At 40.5% G+C, this 16,518-nt stretch overlaps 1 protein-coding gene across 1 annotated transcript in view; it reads left to right on the forward strand.

Moving 5' to 3' along the window:
- The first annotated feature begins 8,021 nt into the window (after nucleotides 1-8,021).
- ANKRD45 (ankyrin repeat domain 45) overlaps nucleotides 8,022-16,518 on the forward strand; it is a 49,991-nt gene continuing 41,494 nt past the window's right edge. Inside the window, exon 1 of the mRNA XM_027613887.2 lies at nucleotides 8,022-8,112. The gene's annotated coding sequence lies outside the window, so the exon portion shown is untranslated. The remainder of the gene's footprint in view (nucleotides 8,113-16,518) is intronic.

Here is a 16,518-nt window from a genome sequence, read left to right on the forward strand (position 1 = left end):
AAACTGTATTTGCATTTACCCTCTGACCCGGCAATCCTACTACCCCAAGGAAACACTTGCAAAAATATTAACAAAAAAAGTTATGCCTAAGTTTATTAACTGCAGGATTCTTTGAACAGCAAAAGAATGGAAATAACCATAGAGCCTCTCAATAGAGGACTGATTGAATAAACACTGGGATGTCCACATAATGAGACTTATGCAGCTATAAAAAGAAATAAGGAAGATCTCTGAATACTTACATGGCGCTTCTTCAGGATATATTGTTGTGAAAAAAACCAACTGAATGGTGTGTATAGCATGCTAACTTTGATTAAGCAAGGGGTGGGAATATAATGTGTAAGTGTATGTAGGTATATGTGTATTTACCTGTATCTATATATCTATATATCTATGTAAAATATATATATATTTTAAAGATTTATTTATTTTATTTGAGAGAGAGAGAGAGAGAGAGAGCATGAGCAGCAGAGGGAGCAGACTCCCCGCTGAGCAGGAAGCCCAATATGGGGCTCGATCCCAGGACCCTGAGATCATGATCTGAGCTGAAGGCAGATGCTTAACCCGCTGAGCCTACCCAGGCACCCTGATAAGATGAAACTCAATAAAAATGGTTGGCTAGAGGAAAAGGAGGTAACGGAAAGGTTAGGGATGGAAGTCAGATTTCTCTGAAAGTATTGAATTTTATATTTTAATTTATTAAATGTCCTTCATAACTAAAAATTCATTTAAGCAAAATCTACTTTTATTTAAATAAAATTTTACTTTATTATTTACTTAGATAGCATCTATTTTCTATTTCAATAAAATTTAAGGCATTTTATTTAAATGTCTTCAGTAATTTTAAAACAAGATTTAATTGAAAAGAAAAAGCAATGTCTGAATATTGAAAAACAGATGGATAGAGCTGCATGTCAAATTGGTGGCATATAGTGAGTCCTGTAATGTGCCAGCCAGATACCCTTCAGAAATGAGGGATTTAATCCACCAGTCACTGGAAGTGCTGTGGACAGACAGATCTCAGCTGTCAGTCTTTTTTTTTTTTAATTTTTTTCTTATGTTATGTTAAACACCATACATTACATCATTAGTTTTTGATGTAGTGTTCCGTGGTTCATTGTTTGCATATAACACCCAGTGCTCCATGCAGAACGTGCCCTCTTTAATAGCCATCACCAGGCTAACCCATCCCCCAACCCCTTCCCCTCTAGAACCCTCAGTTTATTTTTCAGAGTCCATAGTCTCTCATGGTTCATCTCCCCCTCCAATTTCCCCCCTTCACTCTTCCCCTTCTGCTATCTTCTTTTTTTTTTAACATATAATGTATTATTTGTTTCAGAGGTACATGTCTGTGATTCAACAGTCTTACACAATTCACAGCACTCACCATAGCACATACCCTCCCCAATGTCTATCACCCAGCCACCCCATTCCTCCCACCCCCCCACCACTCCAGCAACCCTCAGTTTGTTTCCTGAGATTAAGAATTCCTCATATCAGTGAGGTCATATGATACATGTCTTTCTCAGATTGACTTATTTTGCTTAGCATAACACCCTCCAGTTCCATCCATGTTGTTGCAAATGGCAAGATCTCATTCCTTTTGATGGCTGCATAATATTCCATTGTGTGTGTGTGTGTGTGTGTGTGTGTGTGTGTGTGTGTGTGTGTGTGTGTGTGTATACCATATCTTCTTTATCCATTCATCTGTCAATGGACATCTTGGCTCTTTCCATAGTTTGGCTATTGTGGACATTGCTTCAGCTGTCAGTCTTTTCTGGGAAGCACTCTGGTAGAAGAAAGCTGCCTGTCCAAGGCCTCACTCCCTTCCTGCGATAGCCTTAGCCAGTGACTGGTTGATACCGGGGTACAAAGACACAGCTCCCTTGCCCCATCTTGGGACAACTCTGAAGGGCCATCCCATTGCAGAATTCCCCAGACGGTCTGCACAGGCCTTTGTTAAGACTGCACTATAGCCTAACTTCTCTCCCTGACCTGTTTCCTTACCTTTCTTTCCAGGTCTTGATCCCAAGAGCAGTCTAATTTCCTGCATGCGAAACTCCATCTCAGACTACGCTTTCCTGAGGAGCCTAACAATGACAATTGGTGCTAGGAATGCCAGGAGTGGTTCAAGAAGCAGTTACGAAGACAGGATTTTTGGTGTTGGAGCACCTGCTGCCAGGCTAGCAGAGAGGATATATCATCCCTGGTGTTGGAAAGAGTATAAATAGTCCCTAACACAACTGCAGTGCAATTGTTAAAACTTTCACTATTAGCAAACTGTGTATTTTAGTGGGAGGAAACATTCTTATGGGTTCAATGTATCAGGTGTCAGAAATATACAGAAAAATATGGGTGGGTTGTTGCTAAGCTCAGTTGATGCCATCTAATGAAATACAGAGTGAGTAATTATCTGTTATAAACAAAGCATAAAAGCCAAAGGATTTCCTAGGTAATGAATAGAGAGGTTCTCATCTTCTGCAACTAGAAGGCAGGAAAAGCTGAGGACCAGTTCCAGGACTTAATCATAAGAGTAGCAGAACCTATCAGCAAGTCTGCTATGCCAAGGACAGGGTGCTAGTTGGGAAAGAGTGGGAGCTTGACATATGGGATGAGGACATCTGGGTTCCTACACCCCAAAATATTTAATTCCCAAAGATCCCTTAACCTTTGAGGCAAAGAAGTGGCCCCCTCTTCCCTTGGGCTAGTGCTCCTTCTCTGCTGTAGGATGACACAAACCCTTTCAGGATCAGCCTTATCTTCCCTTGTCTAGGCTTACCAGTAGGCTAGTAAGTAGAATTAAGTCACTAAGTCACCTGGCTGGGGATATGGTAGGCCTGATAATCATGAAAAGGACGATGTATACCCCAAGGAGCTCAGGATCCAGGAGAATCCACATGATGACAGAATAAAAGGGACTATATCCCGGGAGCTCAGGATCTGGGTGAGTGCACATGGGACTTAATTCTGAGGACACTGGATCTGGGGAGACAGAATACAAAGTTGAACAAGGGAGTTTAATTTTGAAACACTCTCCTGGGATTTAACAACCTGGCAAGGATCTCGAGATGGTGCAAACATGCTATAGAATGGCTTCATAAGCATGGAAAGTGATGACCCATACTCAATGAAGGAAAGGTGCCAGAATTGCCACGGAAGGCAGTAGAATAAGAGATCAAAAAGTTCAAAGAAGTGAGCATGCTAGCGTGGATATCCTATGTAAGTCTCGAAAACCCACCAGGCAATTAGATTCCATGGGAGGAACCAGAGGACAGACCATTTACCAAAGTAATAAGGAAGGTGCTGGTGAGAAGGGTACCCAGAACCATTAATAAATTCAGTACTGGCTCTCCTCTGTAGACCAGATTGATGGTAGGAGATGCTAATACAGAACTGGGCTTCCTGATTATGGTGAAGATGTCAGGATGGCCCCACCTCCCTCATACACACAATAGAGAGTAGATGACATAACTTAATCATCAGAGGCCAGGTAGATACAATTATCATAATGAGCAGCAGAGGGAGAGTGGAAGGAAGGGATCTCTAAGAGTTACAGAAATGGTTAATCTCCAGCCAATGCATAGGTTGAGCTGCTGCTGCATGGCCCAAGGTCCCAACATAAATCACATTGTTAGTGTAGACTATTGTAGCATGGCCCAAGGGCTCCAGGTAAACAGACAGGCAGTTCATTCCAAGGGCTTAGAAGTTACCTTCCAGAAGCTGAGGGAAAAGGGCCAACTTTTTTTTGGACAAGAAAGAGTTCATTTTCTCCCCAGCACTTTTCATCCACACACACCTCCATGCCTCTGTCATACCAGCTTCAGACCAAACTGGGCATCTGGGCATTGCTGGAGAAAATCTCTCAACCGTGCAGGTTGAGGTGACTTCAAATTCAGTCTTCAACCTCAGTCACCTCTTCAATACAACTGAAGTTTTTACTTGTTTTGCCAAATATTCATACTATTCTCACCTCTCCCATGTCTTCCTCCCTCAGTTTAAGCATACTTAGTCCAACGTCACAAGCTGGGTTTTCTTCAAACATAAATTCGGTAGGATGAAAAGTTATCTGCATCCAAGCTTCTGTTACTTTTTTTCACTTCAAAATTAGAAGACTAAGTGAAGTTCCTCCTATTTGAGGCCATCATTCCATAGATACTTTAGCCCTTTACCCTTCAATTTCCCTTAGGATCTTACTTCATTGGTCATCTCTTTACTTAATCTTCTCTTTCAGCAAGTTCCTTGCTGTCACACTATAGATACACTTAGGCTTCTGTGATCCTCTCCCTGCTGCAATATCTCCCTTGATACTTTGTATTCCTTTAACTTCTGAGCAATTTCTTACCTCAACGTCTTATTGGAACTTCTCAAAAGAATAGCAGATCTTCACTGCCACCACTTCATTTTCAATTAGAGTTGTTAAATCAATTACCCTGATGTTATCTCTGACAAATGCCAAACCTATCTTACATTAAAAATAAAGATATTTCCTATAAGGAGAGAGTTTTGTTTTCTTTCTTTATTTGACAGAGAGAGACACAGGGAGAGAGGGAACACAAGCAGGGGGAGTGGGAGAGAGTTTTCTCAAAAAGCTTTCTATTCTACCTTCTTCAAGGCTAGAATATTCTATTCCTAGTGGTCTACTTCCTGATCTCCCTCATTCACTGCTCAGTCCACTGCAATCTTGATTTTGCCTAACACCCTTCACCAAAATTGATCCCATAAAGGTTACCCCTAGGTGCCAAATTCCACTGTCATTTTTTCAAGTCTTTTTTGAAACGATTTCCTTGGCTTCTATGTTGCCACACTCACCTGGGCCTCTTGATTCTCTCCCTGTCTTCCTCTGCCTATTCCTTAGTGTTGCTCTTCCCATCACTTGCCCTTAGCCCTCTGTTCTTTTATGCATAACCTTGGATGACTCCATCCTCTTTGAAGGTTTTCAATAACATTCATATGCCAATGACTCCCAAATTTATATTTCTATTCCAGTCTTGCCTATTGAGCTTTACTTTTTTTAAAGGTTTATTTATTTGAGAGAGAGAGGAAAAAAAAGCACACGTGTGCACATGCATATGCACAAGCAGGAGCAAAGGGAGAGAAAGCATCTCAAGCAGACTCCCTGCTGAGCACAGAGCCTGATTTTTTTGGGGGGGGGGGTGGAGGCGCTAGATCTTACAACCTGAGATGATGACCTGAGCTGAAAATCAAGAGTCAGACACTCAACCAACTGAGCCACCCAGGCACCCCTATTGAGCTTAAGATTCAAATGTATATTGGCTGGAGGCACGTTGATATTTCTGCCTCTGCTTGTCTAAGACTGAACACATCATCCTGATTCTAACCCTGCTTTTCTTCAAAATCTCTCTGAATTAGAAGACCCCTAGTCACCTGGTCACCCAAGAGAAACCTGGGAGTCACTCTTGGCTTCTCTTTGTGCCTGTTGTCTTCCTCCAAACTATTCTTCACATTGCTGTCTGACCTCTTCCAATTCCTTTAACTACATCTCTTGCCTCTCTCAACCGCATATCTTTGGCCTGTTTCAATCTACAAACACATTTATTTTGCTATTTATTTTGTGGCTCCATACCTTTTTACAAATTTCTTTTGAAATGCCCTGTCTCACTTCTTTGCCTATTGAATTTCTATTTATCCTTTGATTTTAGATTTTCATTCTGCCATCCTCTATCATATTATTTATTATTCTGAGCCTTGGGTCGTCTGTTAAGTATGCCTTATAGGGCGATAGTTAAGTCACTGACACAAAGTTGTTGAAATGGAGAGGGTGACAGAGTACTAAAGCATCCTGCTAGAAAACTGCCTCCAGGTTTAACATTGATCCTCTAACTAATAATACTCACACACAGTCGTTCATCCACAAGTGAAACACTTACCTGCAATTTTATCCTTCCCAAATTTCATTTTGGGAATTTACCTTGAGGGACAGCATGTTTCTAAAATAAAGCCATACTATATTTTCCTTCTTTCATATTATGAGGCATTGATGTCACAAGTAACAGAAATCCAATCCTTTTTTGGATTACTTAGAAAAAAGTAATTTTTAAAAGATTTTATTTATTTGAGAGAGAGAGAGCATGAGCAGGGGGGAGGGGTAGAAAGAGAGGGAGAGGCAGACTCCCTGCTGAGCAGGGAGCAAAATGTAGGACTCGATCCCAGGACCCTGGGATCATGACCTGAGCCGGAGGCAGACACTCAACCAACTGAGCCACTCAGGTGCCCCTAGAAAAAAGTATTTTATTGTAATAAATAAAAAATGCGTTCAGGCATGTCTACCTTCAGGGTGGAAAAAATTAATTTCAATCAATTTGGAAACCTCTCCCCTACCATGATTTTCTGGAGCTGACCTAATTTCCTAGGGGGGGCTTGAATACTGCTTAACTCATCTGCTCCTAAGCCATTTGTACACCAGGACTTCATTGTCGTATCTGGACTTCCATCATTAGTACCCAAAGTTGTTGCTAAGATTTGTCTCTTGCACATCAATTTGGTCCCTTAGATCTAAAGGGTCTCTTCAATATTCTCATGCCAAACTTGGAGGACAGAGGATGGGAGTTAGAGAGGATCATGAAAGTCTTTCTGCTGCATCTGGACCACCCCCAGGCCAGAATTCTTCATGAGGCTGTTTCTAACCTGGTCTGCCTAAATGAATCATGAATCATGCAGTTGTTTCTGACATGGAGTTAAGCAGAGAACAGGGCCCCTTTGCTTTTAGGTTTCTCAGACCAACTTAGAGTCTTCCCATCCTTTCTAGCATTCAGAGCACTAAAAATAATCTTTTAAGAATTCTATTTAACTTTCAGTATTGAAATCCATTTAAGACTTTCCATAAACAGTTGTATTTGGGAATTCTTCACACCCAATGAAGATTAATTAAAAACAGATTCATGAGCGATCATGCATCAGAAGTCATCTTCCATCCAGATGCTAAAAAAGAAACCCCAACCAGACTATGAAAAACATAGTACATACGTAAAACATATTAAAAATGAAATACCTAAAATGTCTTGCTCCTCCAACAACTTCAATAGGAAATGAGTGCTTAGTAGAGCAAATGTGCTATATGTTGTGAGTGAGCTAGCAGATGACTATTTATTGTTCCTGTCTATACATCAAACTCTAATATTTTGACTATTACAACTACTTTGAATAAGAGAAATCTAATAATTACAGTTTCAAACTTATTCTTTATTTTATTTATCTATATTCTTTATTCCAGAAGTTCAGATCTGTGATAGCGATATTTTGCTTGGGTCTTAGGCCAAATATTTATTTTAAAACCAGGCTATTCAGCCTTCAGCTCAAAAGTTCTGAGCTCCTCTAAAATATTACCTCCTCCTTAACTATTTCCTTGTGGAAATAGTAAAGAAACGAATGTTTTCCTCCACTAGTTGTCTTCAGGACCAAAACTTTCGGGTCTTCCCTCTGATTAATGTGGACATTTATATAGTTTCTGGGTAAGCGTGGCTCTTCTCTGCTGGCTTCTTTTGATGCCCCTGTCCCACCCCTTCCCATCCTCCCTTCTGAAACGTCTTCTGTTTTGGATCTTAAATTCCTCAACCAAGCTAGATGTTAATTTCCAAGGCCCTTCCGCTCCTGACATACTTGGGACTTGTGAGGTCTCAGGAAACGGACTTGGTGACAATGACCATAAACCATAAGAAAAAGACCTCTAACGCCTAGAAAATTAAGCAAGCTGTCCGTTATATTACAGTCTTTCGTAGTTTTCAGAAAGCATCCTCGTATTTCTGGAAAAATTCGTTAGTTCAAAGGCCAAAGATAAGACTTAAGAGGGACCTGCAACCAATGTGCACGCCTTATTTTTAAATTTTATTTTTTTAAACTGTAAAGTAAATATAGACCATATGGTAGAAAATTTACAAAATAAAGACAACCCCCCCCACCCCCCACGCCTCCATCCGAACGCAGAGATTTAACTCATGTGGAGGAATTCCTCCTGGTTTTTCTCCCGCTCTCTCGGCTCACACCTAGCAACCTTGACCCAGGCGCGCAGCCGGAACCGCAGCGCTCGGGGCGGCGCTACCGCGCACGGGTGCGCCGTCGCCATGGTAACCGCGGAAGCCAGGGGCCTGGGGAGCGGTGAGTCGGGGTCCCGCGCCGAGGGCCGCGGTGGGTGCTTGGGCTGGGGTCGGGGCTCCAGTGCGTGGCCGCGGGGGCTGGAGCCGGAGGGGAGTGGGCGTTCACCCCTGCGTCCTCCGGCTTTGCCTCTGCCCAGAGCTTTGCAGAGCGGCTCCCGCCCCGCGGGCAGCCTCGGAGATCCCCGAGGGTCCCTGAGGGATTCAGGCCGGAAGGAGAACACCGGGGTCCAGAAGTGACGGGTGTCCGCCCGGCCGGGCCTCCTGGGACGCGCGGTGTGGCCGCCTCTCTCTGTTTGCTCTTCTTCATGCCTTCCTTTGTTTAATCCCCGGGGCCGAGGGCTGCCCTTTAGGGCCCTCTCCTTGAGCTGGGGACTTAAAATCCTCAAGGGACCACGTTTTTTGAAGAAAGAATTCAGTTAGCTTAAAAGTCCCTTCAGATCTATTCGTCATAACTTCGAGCTTGTCTGCCTCCTTGCCCTTTGTTTATGTTTCTCATGACCTGGATTGCCGTTTTCTTTTCTTTTTGAGACTCCTATTACTCCATGATGGGGTGTCCCCACTTTTGGGAAGCCTTTTCCGAACCTCCCCGCTGCGAGTCTAATTTAGCTGTCCAGTGTCCTTACTCTCAAAGTGCTCTTTGCTTCTCTCCATTATATCCCTTATCTCGTCGTCATTGCTGATTTACTGGTGGCTCCCCCACTGTGGGGAATAAATGGCCTATGGGGTAGGACTGTGGCCTCTGGGATGTTCTATTATTAGTTCCTTAGCAACCTCGAAAGAGTTCGCACTTCATAGTTAAAAGGAAGAGTTTGTAGACCTGCTTTCTTTTTTTTTTTTTAAGATTTTATTTATTTATTTGAGAGACAGAGAATGAGAGATAGAGAGCACGAGAGGGAAGAGGGTCAGAGGGAGAAGCAGACTCAGGGAGCCCAATGTGGGACTCGATCCCGCGACTCCAGGATCATGACCTGAGCCAAAGGCAGTCGCTTAACCAACTGAGCCACCCAGGCGCCCTAGACCTGCTTTTTTTCCAACATGAATTAAGAAAAGTAGAGCAGGTGCTGTTCTCATTTCGTGAATAAGGAGTGTGAGTTCAGAAAAGTCTGTTAAATACCAGAATTGGGACTAAAGCATGGGCCTTCTGACCCACAGACTGCTATGCCGTTCTGCCTTCATAGTTCCAACCCTAGGTTGCAATTTTGATTTATAACTTTTATGGGCAAAGAAAATGTAATTTATTTTTGTCTATGACCTAGTTTCTTTTGTGAGCACAAACTCATTGATTATTAGGAAAAAAAATAATTGAAATGTTCAATTGGTTTTAAAGTTTAGACCAATCTGTAATTGGCTTCTTTGTCTAATGTCTAATTTCTCTTATACAAAAATACTTAGGTTCTCAGATACCTTCTCCCCCGATTCTCTCCTTCAGATGGTGTCCTGGTATGTGGATATATGTGGATTCACAAGATTTTTGGGAAAGTGTTCAAGGTCCCGTTGTCATGTTTGGGGTCATGTATCTTGTGAACAGATCTCTCCTGGTTTGATCAGTGCCCTGAACCTTCTTGTGACTTCCCTTCCACCCTGGTGGGGTGGTATGACCCACAGGCCTCCCTCCCTACAGAACTTCTTCCCCTGCTATAGCAACCATGTCCGAGCAAGGGCCCCTGCAAGACTCTGCCACTTCTGGATCTCATCCATGTCCTAGAACAGTGGTCCTCAAATGTTTTGGTCCCAGGACTCATTACACTCTCAAAAAATTACTGATCCCAAAGAGCTTTCCTTTATGTGGGTTTTATCTAGCCATACAGTAAGCATTAAAAATATAGTAAGAATTAGAAATTAAAACTGAGAATTAAAGACATGTTTATTAATTCTTTTAACAATAACAAAAATAAACCCATTTTATGTTAAATATAAATTACATATTTCTCATGGAAGGTAAGTATTTTCTAAAACAAAAATATTAGTGAGGAAGTGGAGTTAAACATTTTCAATATAGGGGCGCCTGGGTGGTTCAGTCAATTTAGTGTCCGACTCTTGATTTCTGCTCAGGTCATGATCTCAGGGTCATGAGATCCAGCCCCGTGTTGGGCTCTGTGTGCAGTGGAAAGTTGCTTGAGATTCTCCCACTCCCTATGCTCGCTCTCTCTTTCTCTCTCTCAAATAAATAAATCTTTAAAAAAATTTCAATATATAGAATATTGATAACAGGGAGAAAGGAAAAGCTATGTTACTATGATCATCCTATTAGTACTTATAGTCACAGTAAAAATATTTCAAAATATTTTAAAACTTCTATAAGAAGGAAAAACCACAAAGAATAGAATTCTTTGCTCTATCTCCGAATGACAGAAGGAAAAACCACAAAGAATAGAATTCTTTGCTCTATCTCCGAACAATCAGCAATAGACCACCAAACATGGCAGGAGAGTTTACTTTTTTTTCTCCTGATTAGATGTCTTTTAAAAGGCAGGCCTAAGGATAAATGCCCTGGAAGACTTCACTTTGTCCTTTTATTTCAGAAGGGCTGATCTCAGTTAGTCCAGATCTGGACTAGCATAATCTTGAAGGTTTGACCCTAGACCAGGGTGGCTTAAGTCCCAGGACTTTGTCTTAGTCCAGTGGTTCTCAAAGTATGGCCTGAGGATTCCCTAGGGATCCTTAAGACATTTTTCAGGGAGTTCACCAGTAAAGCTATCTTCATATTAACTCTTACACATCATTTGTCTTTGTATTCTCATTCTCTCGCATGTTATGGTGGTTTTCTGGAGGCTAAATGACAGGTGATACCACAATAGCACATGTCATGGCCATGAAAGCAGAAGCAGGTATTTGAACCCATCTCTTTTCTGTTAAGCCAGACATTAAAGGGATTTGCCAAAATGTAAAATAATGCCACTCTTTTCATCAAATTTTCCTTGTAAAATATATTTTTCATAAGCTATATATATATATTTTTAAAGATTTTATTTATTTATATGAAAGAGAGAGAGAGAGAGAGCACACAAGCAGGGGGAACAGCAGAGGGAGAGGGAGCAGCAGGGAGCCCGATGCGGGGCTCCATCCCAGGACCCTGGGACCAAGACCTGAGCGGAAGGCAGACACTTAACCAACTGAGCCACCCAGGCGTCCCCTATAAGCTATATTTTGTATGTTAACATGTAACTGTTTTAAGATGAACTAATAAATATTTTAAAGATTTCTAAGTTTTAATTTCTAATATGGTAAATGTTTTTTTCTAATATGGTAAATATTGATAGATATAACCCAAGTAAAAATTTTGGGAGCTCTCCATTTTTAAGAGTGTAAAGAGCCCTGAGACCAAGGAATTTGAGAAATGCTAGTCATGTTAATTCTGGGCTGATATGGAAATTGAGCTCCATTCAAGGGTATATCAACTGTAGCTTTGAGTATTCTGGCCTGAATTATATTTCCAGATTTGATCTAGTTTATTTACAAATCTCTGAATTAAGCTGGGACCACACTGGTCTCTAGATGTGGAATAATCTGTCTGTAATCAAATGTTTGGTGGTGGTAGAGTAGAAAATAATTTACTCACACCTTGTGTAGGACAACTGTGTATTAAAGAAAAACAATAAGTAATAGTATTACCATCTTTTATTTCATGAATGCTTTTGCTGGAGGAATGATGATATGATGATGATAGGTTTTGCTTCCTGAGTGTTCACATATGCTTGGCATATGCATCATCTAATTTATTAATTCTTATAACAATCCTATAAACTAGGTCTAGTGTTATTCCTACAAGAGATTAGGTAAATCACCCAGTATTATGCATCTAATAAATTGCAGGATTGGATTGTAAACTCAAGTCTTTCTGACTTCAAAACTCCCATTGTTCTTGACTGTGCAGAAAAGCAGTGGGAATTGCAAGGTTGATGTTAAGATTTATTAAATACATACATGTCAAGAATGTGGTAAGACTGAAAGTGGCACAAGAGAAATGTAAGGCTTGATCCTTGCTCCCATCCAGTTTATAATCTAATTAAGTAGATGTCTTCTATACTTGAAACAAATAGAAAATAATGTAATACCATCCTTGGTAAGGTATGTTATAGACTATATATAATGGCCTTTGAAAATCATAGGAGGGAGAGGCCCATGTGCATTCTAGAGAGGAGTCAAGGGAAGCTTTAGGAAGAAAATAGGTTTATAGCTTGGCCTAAATAGGATTTGGATAGTAGGAACAGAGGAGGAAAAAAACATTATTCTGGGCCTAGTAATAGGAATATGTATGAGATGTAAATAGGATTTTCTCAGTATCTTCAAAGTCTCATATCTGGGCCCCCACAAGGCCGGTGAGGAAAGGCATTTTAAGCATATTCTGCCTCTGTTCTCTAACCCTAGATATGTTCCAGAAGATCACAATGTTATTAATAGGGTGACAAAACCATTCATTGTGTGGTAATGATAGACACCTTTGAGAGTAAAAGAGGATGCTGTTAAAAATTACAGCAGGGGAACAGATATAACTGGAACTGCCCTGGGTCCATTGAAACATATGTCACCCAAGCTATAAACCATAAACACCTGCTGTCTAACTTTTGTTAAATTCTCTCTTGTCAATTTCCTGGTATAGTTCCAGAGAGGTTATTCAAAACTAATGTTTTTTCACAGTGTGGCTTGTACCCCAATAGTGGATCACGAAATCAATTTGGTGGGTTGCACCAGCCTTAAAAAAATGTAATGGGAATAGGCACACCTGGCTGGCTCAGTCAATAGAACATGTGACTCTTGATCTCAGGATCCTGAGTTTGAGCCCCACGCTGGGTGTAGAGATTACTTAAAAAATGAAAAATTAAAAAATACATAATGGGAATAAAAACATCAGTATATTACATGTAGTAAGGATAAATAGTATTTTAGTTAATGATATTTACCCCATATATGCAATGTACCCAGGACAAAAGTGTCCAAGTGTCCATTACCACTGACAATAAGTTATTTGGTTGGTTACCTTATTAATAGAAGATATATATATATGTATATATATATTAACATATATAAAATTGAAATAAGATATACACTAATATATACTATATAATACAATAAAAATAATTTGTACTATGTATAATACAATATATTAAACAATATATATGTATTTGGACAGGACATCCACCTCATGGTCTAAATTAGCTGTGCAAGCTCTAGTCATCATGCTTGCAATCCAGTGAGAAGGAATTACACTTTCCTAGAAGTTGTATACTACATGACTACTTACATCTTAGGTCTACCATTTGGACATATGGCCACATCATGCTGCAAGAGAGACTGGAAAGTAGTTTTATCACAATATAAATATTGTTTTTTAAAAAATGTGTGGTTAAAAAAAAGAGAATAGGGTTCTGTTCCTAAAGAAGGGGAGATCAGATTTTAGGGAAGACAGCTGTGTCTGAGTACTGTATCAGGGGCTCACATGATCATGAGGAGCCTGGAAACGAGCAGGAACCAAGGGAGCTCTGGAGGGTCAGACCGCAAGAACCACAGCATGTTCTCATAGCAGGACACCCTTGCTGTCACCTTGATGAACGACCTTCAACTAGCCTCATGTTCCTGTGTCCCTTGTTCAAGTGTCAAGATCCTGGTCATTTATTGTGAAAGCTAAAAAAACTTAACTCACAGATACAGAGAACAGATTGGTGGTTGCCAGCGGTGGAGTTAGGGGTAGGTGAAATGGGTAAAGAGGGTCAAAATGTAAAAACTTCCAGTTATAGGATAAATATGTTTTGGGAATGCACTGTACAGCATAATGACTATAGTTAACGATACTGCATTGAATTAAATATAATACTGTATTGTATTTGAAAGTTGCTAAGAGATTAGATCTTTTTTTTTTTAGATTTTTTTTTCATTTTTATTTATTCATGAGAGACAGAGAGAGAGAGAGGCAGAGGGAGAAGCAGCCTCCCAAGGAGCAGGGAGCCCGATGCGGGACTCGCTCCCAGCACCCTGGGATCATGACCTGAGCCGAAGGCAGATGCTTAACCATCTGAGCCACCCAGGCGCCTGAGATTAGATCTTAAAAGTTTGCATCACAAGAAAAAAAGTTTTGTAATTATGTGGGGTGGTGGAGTTAACTTACTGTGATAATCACTTTATAATATATACATAGATCAAATTATTATGTTGCATACCTTAAACTAATACAATGTTATATGTGAATGAGAAAATGAAAGGATTAAAAACAACAGCAGAAAAAGTGTCAAGATCTTACGACTGAGCACCTGATTGGCAGAGCCTAATTTATATTCTTGCCCCCAACCTTTTGCTGAGATGGAGAGGAGGAGGGTTTTGCCTTTGGCTTATATAGTGGGAAATTAGCTTTATCTTCCACTAGAAATCTCTAAAATGGAGATGGGGATTCTTTAAGAAAGTGTGTGTGTGTGTGTGTGTGTGTGTGTGTGTGTGTGTGTGTGTGTGTTGGGAGGGTGGAGAGTTAGATGCTAGCACTCAAAAGGATGTTTTTTCCATATTAATTCTGTGAAATGAAGGGAATTAAATGAAACAATTTCAAAGATAAGGTTTGGGCCACATCTTATGGTGGAGTCATGGCTGATTGGCTAACAACTCCCATTCCCAACCCTATCTACCTTGCTTGCTTCTATTATAAAGGCAGGAAAATTGAGAAACATGCCCTTTTTTTTTCTTCTTTTACATATAGGGATACAATCTGGCCTTTGTTAGGACTTGTTAGGAAAGATTTTGTTTTGCTTTCCTTTTAAAAAGGCATAGCTAGAGTGAAATAAGTCAATCAGAGAAAGACATGTATCATATGACCTCACTGATATGAGGAATTCTTAATCTCAGGAAACAAACTGAGTGTTGCTGGAGTGGTGGGGGGTGGGAGGGATGGGGTGGCTGGGTGATAGACATTAGGTAGGGTATGTGCTATGGTGAGCGCTGTGAATTGTGCAAGACTGTTGAATCACAGATCTGTACTTCTGAAACAAATAATGCAACTTATGTTAAGAAAAAAGAAAAAGAAGAAGATAGCAGGAGGGGAAGAATGAAGGGGAGTAAGTTGGAGGGGGAGACGAACCATGAGAGACGATGGACTCTGAAAAACAAACTGAGGGTTCTAGAGGGGAGGAGGGTGGGGGGATGGGTTAGCCTGGTGATGGGTATTAAAGAGGGCACATTCTGCGTGGAGCCCTGGGTGTTATGCACAAACAATGAATCATGGAATACTACATCAAAAACTAATGATGTAATGTATGGTGATTAACATAACAATAAAAAAAGGCATAGCTATCCTCTGGAGGATTCCCTCTTTTTCCTGCCACAAATGCAGATGTGATGCCAGGAGTTATGACAGCCCTTTTGTCACTATGAGGCAATAGCCATGATGATGAAAGTCTTACACACTATGATGGAATAGAAAGGTAGAAAGAGCTTGCATCTATATTTTTGAGCTGCTGAACCATCTCCACCTTTAAATTTCTTGTTATGTGAAAAAATAATCTTTTACTTTTAAGTCAATCTTGCTATTTTTCTTACTATTTGTTTCTTCAACAGCTTACAAGTATACACATTTAGTGAAGGTAGAGATTAATATAGGGCTATGGTAGATAGAGATGTTATTCTGTCTAACTAGATTGCCCTTCCTTCTGACTTCTGAATGACCAAATCTTGCCCATTCTTTATGGCCCAGCTTAAATGCTGTATTTTTTTTTTTTACTAAATATATGAATCCATTTATCCCATTTCCTGTGTCTTCCTCCACCCTCCTGCCACAAACATGATCCTGAATCTTATGTTGAATCTTGCTTTTCTTCTTTTTTAAAAAATAATGAGTCTATTTGCATTCCTAAAACGTCAATTTTAATTGCTTTGAACTTTACAAAAACATATCTTGATATAATCTTTTGGATCTACTTTTTCCCATTAATATTATATTTCTAAGATTCATTCATATTGTGTGCTTCAGTTATATATTGCTGTGTGACAAATTACCCCCAAATGTCGTAGCTTAAAAATGGCACACATTCCTTATCTCCCAGTTTCTCGGGCACAGCTTTGCTAGATCTTTCTCTTTGGCATCTCTCCCGAAGCCACAGTCAAGGTGTTGCCTTCGACTGCAGTCATCTCAAGGTTCAACTGGGGCTGATTCACTTCCAAACTCATTCAGTGGTTGTTGGCAGAGTTAAGTTCCTCATGAGCTAATGGATTGAGGGCTTCCATTCCTTATTGGCTGTTGGCCAGGGGTTGCCCTCTTTTCCTTGAAAGGTGGCCCTCTCCATCATATTACATAAGAAGAGCCAGGGCGAGAATACCAACAAAGCAAAGTCACAGTCTGCTATAACTAAATTGTGGAAATGACATCCCATCACTGTTGCTGTATTTTCATTAGAAGAAAGTCATTATGTCCAGGCTGCATTCAGGGGCG

This window comes from Zalophus californianus, chromosome 10 (genome assembly GCF_009762305.2).
Source record: "Zalophus californianus isolate mZalCal1 chromosome 10, mZalCal1.pri.v2, whole genome shotgun sequence".
NCBI lineage: Eukaryota > Metazoa > Chordata > Mammalia > Carnivora > Otariidae > Zalophus > Zalophus californianus.